Below are 18,479 nucleotides of genomic sequence, written 5' to 3' on the forward strand. Positions count from 1 at the left end.
AGGGCCCTGAAAGACCTTTCAAAAGAATGAAATATGCAAGGATCCTGGTCTCTGCTATACTTGTTTCTGACCTCACTCTTCCTTGCCACCACAGAGCAGAGTGAAGCAGAGGGACAGCGTGGTGTTCAATCTTACTTCCTCATGTCCATATGCAGCCGGACGATCTAATTTTAGGCCTGTCAGCTTTTGTAGTGATAAGTTAACAATATAGATCACATATAAGCTGCATCACAATGATTTTTAAATGAGATTTATTCATTTAAAGTGGATGATAAATGGTTCTCTTTTACCAGACTCTTGCAAATCAGATTAAAGCAAGATTATTTTCCTGGAATAAGAGAACAGCTGGCACAGAGTTAATGTCTCTAGGTCATACTGTGCTTGCCTGACCTTGCAGAGATGTATAATGAGAATGGGGATCATCCAGGTACTCTTTGTATTTCCTAAATCCTGTTTGTGTATTACAACCAGATGCTACCTGGAGTACTGATACATTACAAGTTGGGTGAGCACTGTGAGAGGCTTTGGCAGGAACAGGTAGTGGCCAAGACAGCTCAGTTTGCCCTGGCCTTTCAGGAAATCACACATACAGGCTCAGTCTTTTCCAAAAATGTGGCAAGCATTGCCCTGTGTTCCTTCAGAATTTTAGAAGGCCTACCACATTATACAGAGTACCTTGAGTATGCTCCCCTCAGGGTTAGCCCATCCTTCTGGACACTTGGCTTCAGTCTGTTCGGGATTCCAAGGCGACATCCTGATTTTTTCCCCCTCAGTTCAGATCCCATAAAATAGCATAAGGGCTGTGTTACAGCCCATTGTACTTCTCAGTTTGTAATGTGGCACAAAGAATTTGTGTTGCATGTCCTTAATATGCCATGAGAGAATGGAGGAAGCCAAATCTATGTGGTCTTGTCAGTGCTACCTCTGCAGCGTAGCTCCTCAAGTGAACTACTCTTAGAATTTGTTTCAGAGGGAACAAATTGGTTCAGTCTGAGAGACTTGGAGAGAGAGAACTCCTCATTATCACTGAGAGCAATGGATATTTCCCCTGGATAAACTATCTCAGACTACACGATAAAACTTTTTCTGCTATTCTTTATTGTATTCAAGTGGAGGTCCTGGCCTTGTCTCTGGAGCTCTCCTGGCAGGAGGCTGGCTGTACTGAAGAAGGAAGGTAGCAGGATTGCAAAGTGTTGCCCACATAATAGAGAGAAGGACTAAGGGGGCCAGGGGAGACTTGACAGTGACACTCGAGTTCTGTTTCACCGACTTCCACAAATTCCTGGCTGCTGTGGATCCCTGCAGGTGTGGGAGGCAGAAGGGAGGTTTGGTACACCGATAGTGATTCCTCTTATGTCTTATTTTGCTAGTGCATTTACCTCTTGTGATTTTGATCAGAAGAGGTAACCTGTGGTATATATATCTGTAGCTTTCTGTTTCTTACCTATATTACCTCTATTTACATAAGAAATAAAGTCATATGTTTGACTTACCATATGTCATTGGTGAATGAGCTTTGACTGGCACCCTTAGTGTAGGGAAAGAATGGGACTTTGTTACGCAAAGTACATGTTTTGTAATCTTGTATTTCTCCTGTACCACTTTTCTTCAGCTTCTCTCCTACGACAAAGAAATGCAGTCCCTGTTGGTTCATTTTTTTCCTGCCACTTCTCAGATATTATTTTTCTAAGAATTCCTAGCTATGAGTCTGTCTACAAAATCTAAGGTTGATGGCATTTTGCCTCATCTGCCACAACCCTGCATGCTCTGATAAATTAACTGTATTGGGCTGCAGATTTAAGTTGGAAAGTAGTACAGAATAATAAGTTATTGGTTTCTTCCTTTTGATCTCTGACTGCTAGTCTATAATCTACTCCGAACATAGTGATATGAGCATTCTTTGTTGCTGAAAATAGTTGTCTATTTTAAAGTTTGGGGTCAAGTCCAATGTTGAGTGTCAGGCCAAATAGTGGGCAGAAGAGTTAAAAATAAATTCCCTGCTCCAGTTTGAGGCAATGCTGTATAGATCCTCACCAATTCAGTAAGTGAAGTCACTCCTGCACCCTCTACAAAAAGAACAGAATACATGCATTACCAGATCTTCTAGATCTGGCAGTGGTTCATTGGTTGTCCTTAGCACCCCTTTTTATAGTGATGCATAGCACATAAGAGAGCTGGGGTATAAGACTGAAGGTTAACTTCAACTATATTCTCATGCAAGACCCTGTTGTCCTCTTATAGTAAGTACTTATAAATACATACATATATATATAAAAATATTATTTGGGGGCTTTTTCATTTTGGGGGAAAAAGGAAAATGATAGTCCCCCATGAAATGTCAGGTTAGTAAAACACCTGAAAGCATTAGATATTTTGAAACGCATATATAGACATACATCTATAAGCAGGCTGTGAAAACTGTTGAGAACAAAATGTCCTGCTGTGCTTCTGTGCTTGGTGCCTACAGAAAGAGTTCAGTAGAAGTAGTCTGTGTTAATCTTCTGTGCTTGCACTCTGAACTCTGATGTTCAGCTCCTCAAAACATACATGAAACAAGGCATATCAGTGATTCTACCGAACAGATAAAAATCAAAGCCTGAACAACAGAGAAAAACATTCACTCTTTTAAACCACTCCAGCTTTTCTGGAGAACACTACAGGACTGGCCTAGAAAGAAAAAAGCAATTGGAGATTTCAGAGTGCTCAATGTCTTTGCAGTACATGTGAGCACTGCCATTGAAAGCATGCTGAAAATAAACTCCCTTCAAAAAAGCAGTTAGCAATCAATAAGAATTCATGGAGACAGTATTTTATAGATCAGAAATTGAGACTAGAACAAATAAAGATATAGATCTCATACGATCATCAGACTTGATAGAACTCCGTTGACTTCCAGGTTGAAAAAGTTCATTTAGTACTGTTTAATCTTAAGAAAAATTAAAAGTGGGCTAATCTGAGGAAAAAGCATGTTGTAGTTTATGTGCCAAAATAATTTCAAAGAAATTGATTCTAACACAGAGGAATTGGTTCTCACTCCATTCACAAGATAAAAGAATGCACTGGTAGATACTCTAAGATGTAAAACTTAAAAGTTTGACTCAAAAATAGGAGACGTTGAGTGCAGTAGATTTCTCTGTGTACCATGTTCTATTCATTTTTCCTTTGTATGTTTTTATCGTTGTATCTATAGCTGTGAGACGTTTCCTGTGAAAATGTGAAAGGAAAACCACAAGAATGAGAACACCTAATTCAGTGCAAGATGATTCTTAATCATTCCACATCATCTCATTGTTCATTAGTGATAGAATTGAACGCAGCCTCCAATTCTGATGTAAATTTGCATATTTACATTGGCCAGAATTTCATCCAAACCAGCCTTGAATTGTATAACTGATTCCAGTGGGCCAATGTAATCTCACAGATTTGACCAGCTTTGGGTAGCGTTGTGTGTGTCACTCTATACATAATTTTTGAATCTTTGGGTCAGAAATGATTTAGCAGTGCATGATAATGGTTTGTTTTACATAATTCAAATACTGCAGCTGTTGCATGTTGTAATGCTCAGCCTCCATCGTGTTGGGTGGATAACGCCATTAAGCAAGCACTTTTGACTTCTTTGGTTTCTCTTAAAAGGGAGCAATTTCTTCCCCAGCTCTTTAGGTCCCTGTCTTTTTGAGGCATAACAGTCAGTTAAAACCCCTACAGAGTTCTAGCTGAGGCTTACAGTGCTTTGAAAGGAGCCCTCAGTTTCATATGAGATGCCTACCCCTTCCTTTTGGTCTTTTAGTTTTAAACTCTTTTCTTCTGAACCTGATATTAGACATCCTCTTCCAACTTTTGCTTATGGACTGAACAAACTTGATGTTTTCGGTGCTTCTTGAGAAGGAGGAGGGAGATGGTGGTAGAAACTGAGGGCTGCAGCATCTCACAGGTAAAAGAGAAGGGCTGCATGATGTTAAGACAGGGTAGAGAAGCAGGGCATGGGAGAGAGGAATGGAGCCCAAAAAGCCTTTAAAAGAGCGATCCTTGCTTCAATGACTTTGCAGCCTAACAATGTGAATTAGTATGTGAAACATGAGCTGCCAGTGGGGACAGACTAATTCTGGTTGATCTTTGCATCTTTGTATAGCAGAACAAAAAGAGGTAACAAATACCATCTTTGGGGCGTGGGACCGAAGGGGTGGAATATAAAAAGAATAAATGGTGCAGGTGAATGAACACGTTCTGTTAATTTCAAGGTATTATTTTAGTTTTCTTGTGTTCTATGTATGAGTGCTATTGTAAGCAGTGAAGAGAGAAAAGAGCGCATCAGATGGGTAGGTGATAGCAGTAGAAAGTATATTTGCAATACAGAAGAAAAAAGTGGTGTTGCTTGGCATGATGGAAGGGGTTGGAGTATGCAGAACCATTAGGAACAAAGCCCAGAGATTGTGGGTTCATAGAGAATGACAAAGGTGAAAAAAATCCTGAAGCCACATGAAAGGGCATTAAATGGAAAGAAATTTTAAAGGGTGCTGTAGTGACAGCTATGGTACAGGCAGGTAAAGCAACATAAAACAGGCTGAAAGTGATGAAGATTCAACCAGTTGCGGAATGGGACTGTGTTTGAGGATCTGGGAAGGGACAGTGGGCACAACAGGAGAGCAAAGCAGAGAACTTGCTTCAACAGCACCGGGAACAGGAGAAACTCCATATGTGGCCAAGGGAGAGGTAGGAAACATAACTATGAGAGATGTAAAATAACGTATGATTGTGGTGATCACATGAACTCCAGTTAATTTCTCCTACCAAGCACGTAACATTATATCTTCTGATTTAAACCCAATTCTATTTGTATATAGCTACGGCCTATCTAGAGGAAAGTGTTAAAGACTGGTATCTTTTAGGGGTAATATTGTCAGTCCTTTGGGGTCAGGCAATTCTTTTGTTCTGTTGATTTATCAGGTCACCATTTGTATCTGCGCCTTGTTTGCCAAGAGAGTATTGCGCTACTTTCTCATATAAATATATAAAATAGCACAGTTCTACATCCAAAACGAGATCTGTGATAAGCTGAATAAGTAACAGCTGAAGCAACTTTTCTGATGGCAACTTTTGGGTGTGTATGTCAGCTATTTCCAGTGAGAGGGCCATTCAGATGAAACAAACAGCATTAGTTTACATCAAGTTACAGCTTTCTGTAATGGATGCTTTCATTGCTAGGCATACTTGGTGCATCATCCTCTATTGAAGTAATTAACAAAGTATCTTGGCACTTTAATATCTCTCAAAGCTCATTTCATGGCACAACTAATTAGACAGCTGTCTGAATTACAACAATGTGTGTTAATACTATGTTTTCTTAATACCAGAATTAAAGTTTGTCTTCCAGACCAGTATTACTGTCTCAGTCTGTACTTCACAGCGCTAACTTTGGCATCGATAGTCTGATAAATTGCTCAAAACAATTTTCAACCAGTCAGAGCAGATATGATTTTCTTCACTTTGGATGAATATCAAAAGTGTTTAGATCCCCATCCAACTGCTTCATCTTGCCATGTATTACTTGATAACACAATGTCATTTTGTAGTGGCAGACCATAATTTTGTTCATATTCCAAACATTGCCCTTTATAGTATATACAAGCAGCACTTGAACGCTAAAGTTCACTTCAGAACTTAGAATCTAAAATAGTAAGTATCATAAACTCATATCACATAGAATACCCTAGTGAAGGGTTATTTCAAGAATGATTTCAGAAAATATGGTGTGGTTTTATGCTTTTTAGATCCAGTTTGTAGCTTATATAAATTCTGATGAAAGACTCAATCACAGACAAGAAGTTGAAAAGCAGCTGGAGCAATGGGACAAAATTCTCAGGATCCAAATTTTGATATCAGCTAGTGATAATTCACAAAGGGAAGATTTTCTACAAGTACAGTTTACACTAGCTTTCTGAAATGAATCTGTAGAACTAAAGATCATTAAACATATAAATGTCAGTTTTCAATAATATATCCTATACCTGACAAACATGAATTAATTCCCTGTCATCCTGGAAAGTGCATTTTAATTTCAGTCCTCTGTGTTAGCCAAAATACTGTGATTCTTCTGTAGGAATCAAAGTACAAATGCTCGTTAAACTCTTGCAAATCATTGACATTATTAAATCATACCCTATCGTATACAGTTTTAAAAATAATTTTCCATCTTTTATTTTTCTTCTTACTTCACCTTTCTGGTACGTTCCAGAGCCCTGCATGTTTGTGCTGATGACAAGAGAATGTCTATACAGACAATCTTCTGAGCACTCTAAATATAGATGACAGGATTTTATACTACTTGACTATCTGACTTTTTGGAGATTTGAAAGGGATTGGTCTTCCATGGGGGGGCGGGGAGTAAAGGCAGCTGAGTCATACTCAAACTCATGTTGATATATTTTAAGAATCCGTTTTTCCTTTTTTTCTCCTGGTCTTTTATCTAAGATACTTTATCTCATTTGTTTCATTTTCTACGTACAAGAGACAGCAATAGGTCAGTCTCTTGAACACTTTTCACTGCTCTGTTGTGTCGATTGGCAAGTTTATTTTGTAATAGTTACCATTCAGAATCACGTTTTCTAAAATTTTGTTTAGGATCAAAATAGAGCATTGGTTGACTGTGCTTTAGAAAAGGGCAAATATTATAGGGCAAGGACTAAACTTTCAACAGAGGGTAAAGTTTTAGGACTTGCTTTCTGTTTTTAATGCATAGCGGTTATATATAAAGCAGAGGGGAGAAGTTCCATGTAACTGTGGTACCTTTGTATACCATGTCTTCATACAAGGATTACCATTTTAGAGAGTCATTCTCTGCTGTTGCTATATCTTGTCATCTTAGCCACAAAAGTTCTTATTACAGGTAATTTGCAGAATAACTTAATTAAATAGGTGGTATTTGTTAACACAAGTTGACTGTTAATCAGGGCTTAAATGAACTGGAATGTCTTGCCAAGACCTGTTCCAGTCATATACATCATGAACATATAAATATCCTTGTACTTGTGTTACCTCAGGGTATCTTTCTTTATACACAGTTTTACCCTGCCTCTAGTGGTGACTACATAGCCTTCCTGTAGATCCAGGAGTTTACTTTCAAAGAACAGGGGAATACCTGGAGGAAATAATATGTACAATTACTCCTATTACAGCAACGCAAACGATCAGAATTCTTTTGCAATACGTGCTTTGTATACGTGAGGGTACAGTCTCTGCCTCAAATGGTTTCCTGTCTAAATAAGCACAAGTAGGCAAAAATAGCTATTATTGTCCTCACTGACAAGAATTGAATAAAAGAGTAATTTACTGACTAGCCTTAGGTCAAGCAGGAAGCTAATGGCAGTGCTGCCGATTGAATGTAAGTATCCTTATTTCTAGTGCAGTGCTTTATCCAAAAATACGTCCTTATCTGTTAGACATCTGAGTGAGAACATCCTGCAATATACCCTGGCATTGCTTTCTCTGGAAAACATTCTCCTAGTGCTAATCTTAATCTTAACTTTTTTTTTTTTTAACACCCATAAACCTTTGTACTTCTATTAAATTCTTGGAAGAAAGAGTGAGAAGTGGTTAAAGGTGGTATATACAATAACTAAAATACTCTTGGGAGTCAGTTCAGTTTTATTGCATTTAGTCTGCTCAGCCAAGTAATATATATCTAGTTCCAGGTACTTGCTTGTTGTCTCAGTTTGTATAGTGTTGGTAGGAAATTGGCACCATAGATATTCTTTACAAGAAGGAATGATGTACGTCCCTACATATAAAACAATTTTGAACAGCTCACAGGAGCCGAAAAATGCTAGTTACTTTTCCCTTTGATTTTCTGCAGTGTTGAGGAGCAGCTCCCAGGATATTTGTTGGCTGACCTTGCAACCTGGATCATCATGATCTGGTGTTACTTCTTGCAGACCAGTTGACAAGCCTAAGTTTGGATGTATTAGAAATGTGTGAACACCATCTGTATGTGTACATTAGTGCAGCTCTCTTGTCCTTTCCCTCCAGCATACAGCCTTAAGTCCCTTGGTTATTCCTGCTGTGGTTTGCTGAGGGCTCCATAACTAAAGGGTGATGTTAAAGAGGAGGGAACAACTTTTTCTTGTCCCATTTTGGTCTGAAGAGACCTGCCCACACACAGTTCAGCAGGCACTTTGCTGTGAGGAAGGGATCCAGGGAAGAAAAGCAGTGCTGTGCCTCAGTGTATCGCCTCACTTACACATCCTTTGCTTATGACGCGGAATATCCCGTTCAACCTGATAACACTTTTACAACATTCAAAGAGGAAGGCGTAGTTTTCTGCTACCAGACTTACAGAGGAGATGTAACAGCTTTTATCGGGTTGTCATAGGGAATTTCACAGCCCAACCACCTCAGCATGGAGCATTACCCACTCCGCTGTTAGCCAGGAGCTGCTACGGAGCACAGGCTATCACAGTCATCTAACATTTGTTTGTTATGCAAATATCTGCAAGAACCAAACAGAGAACTTAAAATATTTTTGCCACCTGTCTGGTGTAGGGCTTCAATGCAAGGGAAATTCTTTGGTGGACCTTTTAAACTTTGATCAACTTCATTAACTCTGTTTCCTCAAAAGGAGCAGCAGTTGTTCCTGCCAGTCCCGTGTCTGCCTCACCACTGGGCAGGTGAAGAGTAAGCTGAATGATTACAGTCTTCTGCCTGATTTCATCTAGGTTCTTCTAATGGGCTGACCACTGTGTTATCTCATGACTTAATAATTTGACAGAATTAGTAGCAACCATATGGGTGTTAGCTGATGGACTGTAATTCTGCCTAATCATAAACCAGGAGGTAATGCACATGAGTCTTTGTTAGCTATTGGATTGTAGTGATTTGTAGGTTCTCTTGGATGTATATGGATATATATGAAAATAAGATTGCCCTTAGGACAGCAAGGATATTTTACAATATTGTCTAAATCCTCTTACAGATACTGAACTCTAAGTCCCGATGCTTTATCTCTCTATTTTTATATCATGAAAGCAAGCTGTCTTTACGACTTTGAGGAAACATTATTATACCACTGTATAAATTCGCATTAGGCTTGGATCTTGAATGCTTTAAGAAGTTCTGGTTCCTTCCTCTAAAATAAAATGTAAAATAACTTTAAAAGTTAGAGAGATGAAAAACCAAGGTAATCACAGGTATTGAAAAATTTCCATAATATGAAGAAGTTGACTATGCTAACACTGTTTAGCCTGGAGAAAAGTTGACAAAGGGACAACACACTGGAAGTCTGTAAAGCCTGATATAAAGAAGGTGAGTAGAGTTCATTGTCCTTTCCAGCGTAAAACATAGGAGAGCTCAAACGAAATCAGAAGGTGGTAGTTTCACAGCAAAAAAAGGCACTTCTGTGTGTAGTTGAGTCAAGAAAGTTATCAACACAAGATGCTGAAAACTGTTCTGGTTTTATGGAGCAGTTGACAGACTCATGGAAGCAAATCCGAGTAGGGCTGCTGAAGAGGAAGTTTTTACCTCTGACTCAATAAACTGCAAGAAGCTGGGGGCAGTATTGTGGGTAAATGGTTCTTTTCTTCCACTCTGCTCTAGGCAGAGGGGTACTGGCCAGTGGCAGAGTTGATGATATGGCAGAGATGCAGCATGGTACAGCTCTTCTTCCCATCCTTATGTCCTGGAATCAATATCACTGCTACAATTAGGAAATTTACTCTGATTCTCAGGTGAAAAGCTCTATCTAGATATAAATTTCACTTTCTAAAAAAAAAAAAAAATACCCTCATGAAGACTGATGCTTTTTTTTATAAGTGAATTAGAATATAGGTAGCTGTTGAATGTAGAAGCAATAATGGTGAAGCTTTGAAAGACTAATGCTGAACTGTACAGGCACCTCTTCAAACATGCCCTTTCAAACGTTTCCTTGTCCTATACAACGGAAATGTCAGCCTTCAGGGTTGTCCTGTGTCCCCAGATTGGATCTGCCAAGACACCTAGATGAGTTAAGCGTCCACTTCTTGCTGAGGTTCAGCAGAAGGTGGCATCTTCTTTGTTTGACCTTCTGGAAATCCTTGCCTGGATGCCTGTGTATGGTGCTGTGTCTGCAAATTAGAATCATATTATTTGGGGCACCTGTAGGAAAACTTGGCCAGATACCTTAACAAGGCAAAGATTAACATTCATCTGGTGCACACATCCTGGAATAATGAGAGTCTCTTCCTCACAGAGATACAGATCTGAATAGCAAACGCTTTCTCCTTTTGTTTGGATTTGCTATTCACCCCTGCTTTGATTTCATGTTCTGTAAAGATATTCCAGAAGCATTTTTCTCACTAATGACTAGCTAAATGTAAAGGAAAGACTAAATCTTAAATCATTCCTCCACACCTGAGCTATATCTCTGAATATGTTTCTGGATTAAATAGATTTTTCTTCCTACAATTCATTTTTTTTCCAGTCCTGCTAAGTCTTTTGTAGTAATTCTAGAGGTACAGCAGCATGATACGCCTACCCATTGCTGATTTTCTACATGGCCAAGAAATGACAGGGATTTAATGCTGGAAATATCTTTGGAGACCAAATCAGATATAAAATAAAAAGAATCCTGGTATACAATTGATCCTACAGAAGTAATCATTTCCTAGGCATCACTATTGTATACAGTAGGAAATAGGTACAGCTGTTTCCTTAGAATAAAACAATTTGTGAAGCCTGTCATAAAAGGCTAAGAGAATACCTTCTCTTCTTCACATCCCTTTTAACTGCCTCCATAAAATTTAAGCTATTGCAATAAAACTTGGGGAAGTGCTTTCACTGGTGAGCTCTGTTTGACAGTACTTAGGAGATTACTTTGTGCTCAAGACCAGTTGGAATGTTTGAACATAAAAATTATGTAAAATTATATTTATTTTCTGGCCTCTTTTTTTTTTTTTTTAGCTTAAAAGGTCTGTGTGTGTGTGTCTTTTTTATTTTTTTTAAACGGAAAGATCTTTAAACAGTTCGCTGCCTTCTTGGCATTTCTTCATTCTGCTTTTCATTTCATGTGAAGTCTCCTGGGCTCTGACCAGTTCAAAAAGCAACTTTGTAGTTTTCATTGTATTGGAAACGATGCTCTTTGTCTGATAGACAACTGCATTCACACTGCTAAGCATTTGGACTGAACTTTTCATTTAACCCTACCGACTTCTTTTTCTCCTTCTCTCAGCATTGTCTGTATTGTATTTCCTACCGTGGCAACGTATCTTCTGTTTCTGAAGCGTCTGCATTTTTTCTGTGATCCTAAATGTAGCTTTGGTGCACGGTTTGGGATCTAATGGAGATGTGCTTTGTGTATGTGCTGTTGCATATAATAACCCGAGGCATTCATATCAAAGCCAGTTAAAAGGTGGCCTATGCCAGCTGAAATGGAGCTTTGTTACTCTTTGATAGCCGGTAGGTGACTGATACGATGTCAGTCTATTTACTAATGAAAAAAAATGTGCCAGTAAGTCTATCAGTTTTGTGGAAACGTTAAGCAAAACAGCTAAAGGATGACTACAGCTGGAGCTTGAATAACTCTCGTGTTAGTGTCTCTGTGTCAAAGTTGTGGCAAGTTGATGAGATGGTTTGGGAATTTTTCGATATGCTCTAAATACCTTTGTAGTATCACACTCAGTGGAGTACTGTGCATAGGTCTTGTTAGTTCATGTGCTTAAAATTGCACATGTACTTTGGTGCTGCCAGTCCAAAAGCTGCAAGATTTTGCTGCTGGATTTGTGGAGTGGATGGAGGCTGTGGGGTGTTTCCATGAGGCTGGCAGCTTCTTCCTTGGAAGAGGCGGGGAATAGCCGTTGGGGCAGCATGTTTTACTCTGCTGATCAGACATCTGTACCAGCCCAAGGTCAGAATCTGAACTGTGCCAACTACCTCCGTAGGAAAAGAGAGGACAAAGTACGTGTGCCCTTCATCTGTACTCAGACTGGGACTTACTGCCGGGATGCAGAGACATCCCAGCTTGTGAAGCTAACTCTGACTCAGATCTAGCCCCCATGATTGCTACTTTCGGGCCACCCAGGTCCAAATAAATAATGTTGTTGCTTAACGAAGGAAAAAGCACAGTCCTTGGGCCCATGTGAAATGTACTGGCAACGTGCAATCTTTCATAAGTAATTGATTCGATTTAATCATAGGGAAATGTGAAAAGGCAGAAACCTTTTAAATTAACAAAGTGATGAAATATTTGTGTATATATAAAATAGAATGAATTTAGTATCTTTCACAGACAGCATGCAATATTTTCATTCCAATATAATTTATGGCATTTGAAAGAAATTATTCTCTCTTACCCATATGTCTCTTTTCTACAGCACTCAGTTTTGAGATATGTATGCATTATAATCTTAAACACTGTATTATATTTGTTTAGGTTTTATCTGTGCATGTTGCAAGTGGGTGTATAAATGTCTCCTGAATGTTACCAGTTACAGGCCATCTCTTGCTTTGAAACAAGTATGCTAGTACTGTACTAGAAGTTTCAAGTTCAAATACACAGTTCACAGAATGTGATTCCAAGATGCCAGAAACCCTGTTAAAAACAAGCTTTTCTTTGCTGCTATATCTGCTTGCCTAAATGCAATCTGTAGACCACAGATCTCACATTTATTCATGTTATATCAGAGACATTTCTAGTGTAGGCTACAGAATGCCTGCACAGTGCCCTTGCAGAATGTATATCTCCTGGGTGTCAAAAGAAGCCATACTTTGTTTTTACCCATCCAATAATGAACTAGAGACTTGACCATCCTCTATTACACCATTCTTTTGTAGTCAAAGGATGAGAACATATTCCACTATACTTGTCTGTACTTGCACGGTGTACAGAATGATTCCATACTATGCTATAATTAAGCAGAAGGCCCAGTTTATCTCGAGATGCCTTTTAACTACAAATTACAGCTCTTCTCAGATTGGGGAATCCTGTGGTCTGCTTGAGATTCAAGGGTCTGTGAGGAGTTGAGGCGCAAGAGGTGAAAGTTTGAGAGTAGTTTAGAACAGCCTCAGGAATACCCTTTCCAAGCAGACATGAGCAGCTTAAAGGAAACAAGGAAACACTGATGTTTGGAACTGGGAGATATTGTATTTATATGCATACTTGAAATATAATAAATATAAATTATTAGCTATATTTACCACATATTAATAAACATATTAGCTATATTATATTAGCATGATGTAGTTGTCGCTTTGTACATAAGCCTGATAAAGACTTGCACAACCAGAACATTTTTTTGCCTATGTGCATAGTTATAATAAGATATTTAACCAAATAACCAACGAATGTGTTTATTAATCATACAAAGCAGGTGAAGACTAGTTCCTTTTGTATGCAGCTGCTCTCATGGAGCCTTCTGGACACAGAATAAGTGAAGATCATGAAAGGGCTCACAGAACTGATATTACCCTGTTTCTGTACCCTGCCTATTCTAAAGCTTACACACCTCAGAATGCGTTATTACTAAATTATTTATTGATCCTGAGTAACACATGTCAACACGTCTGTGAGTCTGATTTCATTTATGGGGTGGTTCTGAAAGAACAGTGCAATTTATGTATCTATCCAAGTCACTGGAGAAAATTTCTAATTCCATATTCCTTTCTGTAATGGTTTAAAATTCACAAGTATTTCAAAATTTTTTTGCATTTCTGCATGCAGTGTTTTTCAGCTTCAGCTGACCAAATATTAACGTGAAGAATGTACCTATTCACCCTATATTTCTGATCTCCCAAGTAACATGATGTAGTACATTTGTTTTCTAAGCAGCATACTACAAAGACTGCAGAAGCTACTCTAGATTTGAGAAGGTTCACGGGAGTGATGGTGATCACATTTTGTAGAGTGAGCCTATACTCTGTTAGATGAAAGGAGCAGACATAAGAGGCAGTCTGAATTGAAGAGGATGGTGGGAAGTGCATGGATTTTTAGGACAGGGATGTGCTCATCCATTTTCTGATTCCATGGCCAGCATTTTTTCCAATATTTAAATGGTTCCCTGTCTCTGGCTTCCCACTTGTGCTTTCTTCTCTGAGATCTTGTGTTTCATTTCTTAGCTCAGGTTTGATTTTGTGGACTTTAAAAGACCAAAGCATTTGTTCGGAGAAAGAATGGCAAAAGACAAAGACTGGAAGGAGAGGGTATTTCAGATAGGCAAAACTGTATGGGAAGTAGGGATGATGAGATGATAAGGAAATTAAGGCAAGTTTTATAGAATTCCCGCTGCTGCTGCCCATGCTGACACCTTTTTATTATTAAATCTTGTCACTTCTTTCCAGCTTAGTCTTCCTGGGATGCAGTCTACCTGCTTTTGTTGATGCTTAGCCCTCTTCAGTAGCGTGGTTGGTGTCATTGACGTTTACCCAATATCAGAAGCGTCTCACTAGTCTTCGGTTCTCTCGATTCAGAATGTAGCTGCACTTGGGCTTGTCTGACTGTTATGATAATTGCATAGAGCCTTTCTTTGCCTTTCCTAATAAACTGGCTTATACAATCTCTCTGTCTTCCCAAAATCCCATAGGTGCCTGCAGTTCCAAGGCATTGGTTTGGATGGCAGGTTGCAGTTTCCTTTTCTGCATAGAATGCAGATGAAGCTTTTGCTGTGTCTTAACAGGTAAGTACCTCCATGTACATGCATGATAATTTCTGAGTGATATTCAGCCTGCTCCTTGCTGCATTTGTGGGAGAGTTTATAAGTGGAAGCAGAATCTAGAGCCACATTTTATTTCTCTCAGTTGGCCTCAACAGTTGTTGGTTGTGCATTTCTTATCTTTTCTTGTAAAAATAGCAAAGCTTTTGATTGACATCATTACACCAGGAAGTCTAGAACTATGTTTAACTCTACAGTGCATATGCAGAGCTATAGACAAAACATAGAGCATCTTGACTGTTTTTCATGATCTTTATATTCTCCCATCCTTGAAGAAAAGTGAAGGAAAAGCAATGAACTTCCTTTGGAAATTGTACCATGCTCATAGTAGCCATAAGGACTTATATAAATAGCCAGATAAATTAAAAATATATACCTGAAAACATTTACATAATATTTTCTAAAGTAATATTAGCAACATATTCTTTTTAGTATTAATAAACTGTTGAAGATAATTTTTTGTCATATAAATTTATATATTGCTACCATTATGCTGATCTTAATTGATTCTCTTATAAGATCTACAGTTGCAAATTCTGTATTCATAGCATGCTAATTTCTTCATTAGCAATTATTTTATGGCTCGTTTTAACTGTGAAAGGACAGTTTCACTGGCTTTTCTTTTCCTTTCTGTTTCTATCTTTTCAAAAACGCCAATATGGAAATTCTTCATGTCAGACTCCTGGAGAGACTTTCTTGTCTCCCTCTTAGCCTTCAGTCTGTTAGCCAAGCAAAAGTGATTCGGAGGTCATATTGTTAATCCTCTGCTGCAAAGCTAGTCTGCATGGTGCTGCTTAGCTACAGATGTCTCAAGTGTGAAGGTCTGCAATATACAGAAACGATGATGTTGTCAGAATTGTTATTAGCACTGATTTCTGCATTTTCTGCAGAAGTTAGTGACAGAATGACCAACTGACAGGCAGCCCATGAAAATGTGTGTCGTCTTATACGCAACAGTCTTCTATGGTAGAAATCAGGTGCTTGTCCCAAGTAGATAAGGGAGATACACAGCAACAAAAGCACCAAAAAGTGAGGACACCAAACTGCTCACTGAGAGCTTTGTGCATGGGAGGGTGTCTGCTGTTTCCCTCTGTTGTGGGTTGGGTTTTCGCTGGTGGTGGTGGAACTGACATTTTTTGCAGCTTATGTAAGCAAGTTTGTTATAAAGGGATTGGTATTTGCTGGGCAAAACTCAGAGAGCCAGCATTCATCTTTTTTGCAGGGTGGTAGGTGGAAGCACGCTTTCCCTGTTTTCCCTCGCTTGGTCTGTGTGGACTTGTTGCCCTTGCCATGTGTGCAGTACTAAGTAGAAACAGTATTCGTTGATGAACGATCATGCTTTATGCTAGTAAATGTGACTCTTTTAAATTACATTTTTTTTTCTGCCTTGCCCTGTCTTTTTCATCTAGCTTCCCTAAAAGCAAGAGCAAAAATCTGAAACATTTGGCTGGTTGTGATTTTTTTTTAAAATGCTATTTAGAAAATAGGTTCACTGGCCCATACGTGCAATATATGCCTTTGGTAAACAGAAATGTATAATCCACATTTCAGTTCATTTTTTCCAGCAAGGAGATTTTTGAAAAGAGCAGAGCAGGCAAAGCAAGGGATTGTTTTATCAACCACTTTCACACTAAGCATCTGATGTTTTTCTGACCAGTAAGAAACTTGCTTTCAAAAGGCACTGTCAAGTTCCCTGAGATTCATTCACTCCTGCTGGCAACGTAAGCTTGAGACAGTAGTGACAGGCTTTCTTCCAGGACACTGTGTATCATACAAAATAAGCTTCCTTCAACTGGAATGATATTTGAGTTACAGTAGCACCATGAAAAGCAATGGCCATTTAGATCAGCCAAGCAAGAAGTATGCAGGATTTCTGATCAGCCATGTACAGCTCCTTTCAGCCTTGCTGGTGATACTTTCGGTAGGCAGCATCTGTGGGGGGAATCCTGCAGCTGAGCATCCCTGGTTTCCTCTCCGACAACAGAAAGCTGCAGCAATATTGAGGCACTAATTATTTTTGCCAGAAGGGTCTCATTTGGCCTTTGATTTTGAACTAACAGTTAGTAGATGGGGCACTTTCAGAACTGGGTGTGTTTTACAGCACTTTGCAAATGACTGCCTAAATCACAGATACGGTTTGCAGTTGCAGTGATAAAAAACATCTCCCTGTTGACTTTCCTCATTCAGGATATGTGTTCACAAAAAAGGCATTTTTTTCAATACAGCGAATGGTGTATTGGCATTGATAAGGCGAACTTTACAGAAAGGAATTGGGTAAATGTTATTATCGTTGCGTTACAGGCAGAAACTGAGTTTACATTTGGCTGCACAAGAGGTGTATCTACAGGGAGGAGCAGCCTGAGGCCGCCCTGTACAGTCTGTAGTGGGTAGAGAGTCTGGTATGGACTGGGGTAGCTGGAGCATGTAGGGCTCCGTGGCTGGGTCGATACTGCAGAAGAGACTGGGGCCAGGGAATGAGCTCCTGAGGCTGCTGATTATCCCTCGTGCTTAATACTTGTTGTGCAGCCTGGCACTGTTTTGTGTTGTCGGGCCCGGGCTTGTTTTCCCCACCCTCAAACAATATCCTCGGACGCTTTGCACCTTCAGGGCTTCTGCTGCACCACAGAGTGTGCAACCTATAGCCTCAATTTTGTGCTGATCAAATGTTGTTTTGATGAGTTGAGACACAGCCATCACATTATTCAAAATGCTCTGAACTGACAATAATATGCAGTGAAATAATGTTTATGCATTCAGGCTATGAGGTGACTACAGAAGACCAAAGGAAAACCTTGGGCCAAACATTATGTAGAGTGGCTAGGCAATGTCACTTGGAGCCTTGAGCTTTATTTAGCAATATGGATAAAGTCTGAATCCTCAGCTTAGTATATCTGAGCTGATGTAAGATGCTGTGTGGTATGAAGTGTTACCTGCGGTCATTTTCTAGCAGTCATCTCATGAACGGGCATGAGAGCAAGAGCTGAAGTTTAGGACCTCCAGGCTCCCAAACTTTGTCCTTCTCATCTCCAGAAAATGCTACACTAAGACACTGTTTAAAAAAAAAAAAAAAAAAGCAGCATCTAAAGAAGGTAAAACTATGGTCCCTGCTGACATACTGTTTCTGTCGTCTCATCAGTTCAGTGGAGGATTGCAGTAGAGCAGGACTAGTTCTGCTCTCTGGAGCCTCTGGCAGCTCTGACTTTATTTGCAGTAGAAGTTGGACTGAATTCTGAAGTAATAAGAAATTGAAGTAAAATGCATTTCTAAAACTATGTGTTATGGATGCATGAGGGATTAAAGAGTTTAAAAATAATGATTTACTCAAGTCAGCCTTGAGGATCAAAGCTTTGGCTTCGCTGTTGTCTCAGGGTGGACTTGGTACCTCACGGGATAGTTTCATGGCTCAGTGCAACACAGATAATTTGGCATTCAAAGCTGTCAACAGCATGGATTAATAAAGCATTTACAGTATCTTTAAAGTTATTATTGCAAGCCAGCTCTCATACTCTTCCTGAGTGCAGCTGTAACTGTTCATTTCTGAATGCAAAGTTTCTGCCTTTTTCTTTACTTTTTTTCTTTAGGGAAAATATCCTTGAAAAGATGGGGATAGGCGATTAAAACCAGCAGGAAATGTATAAGGGAATTGTTGGTGGTCTAATCAGGGATTTAGAGATTCCAGCAGGGGAGATGTATTTTATAAATTTAATATGAGGGTAAATATTATTATCACCATTTTGCAAATCCAAGAACTTATTCAAGATCATTATTCATAGCCCAGGAGTTTTTGTGTTTCTTTTCTTAGCTAACTGC

This window comes from Falco rusticolus, chromosome 4, assembly GCF_015220075.1.
Source record: "Falco rusticolus isolate bFalRus1 chromosome 4, bFalRus1.pri, whole genome shotgun sequence".
Taxonomy (NCBI): Eukaryota; Metazoa; Chordata; class Aves; order Falconiformes; family Falconidae; genus Falco; species Falco rusticolus.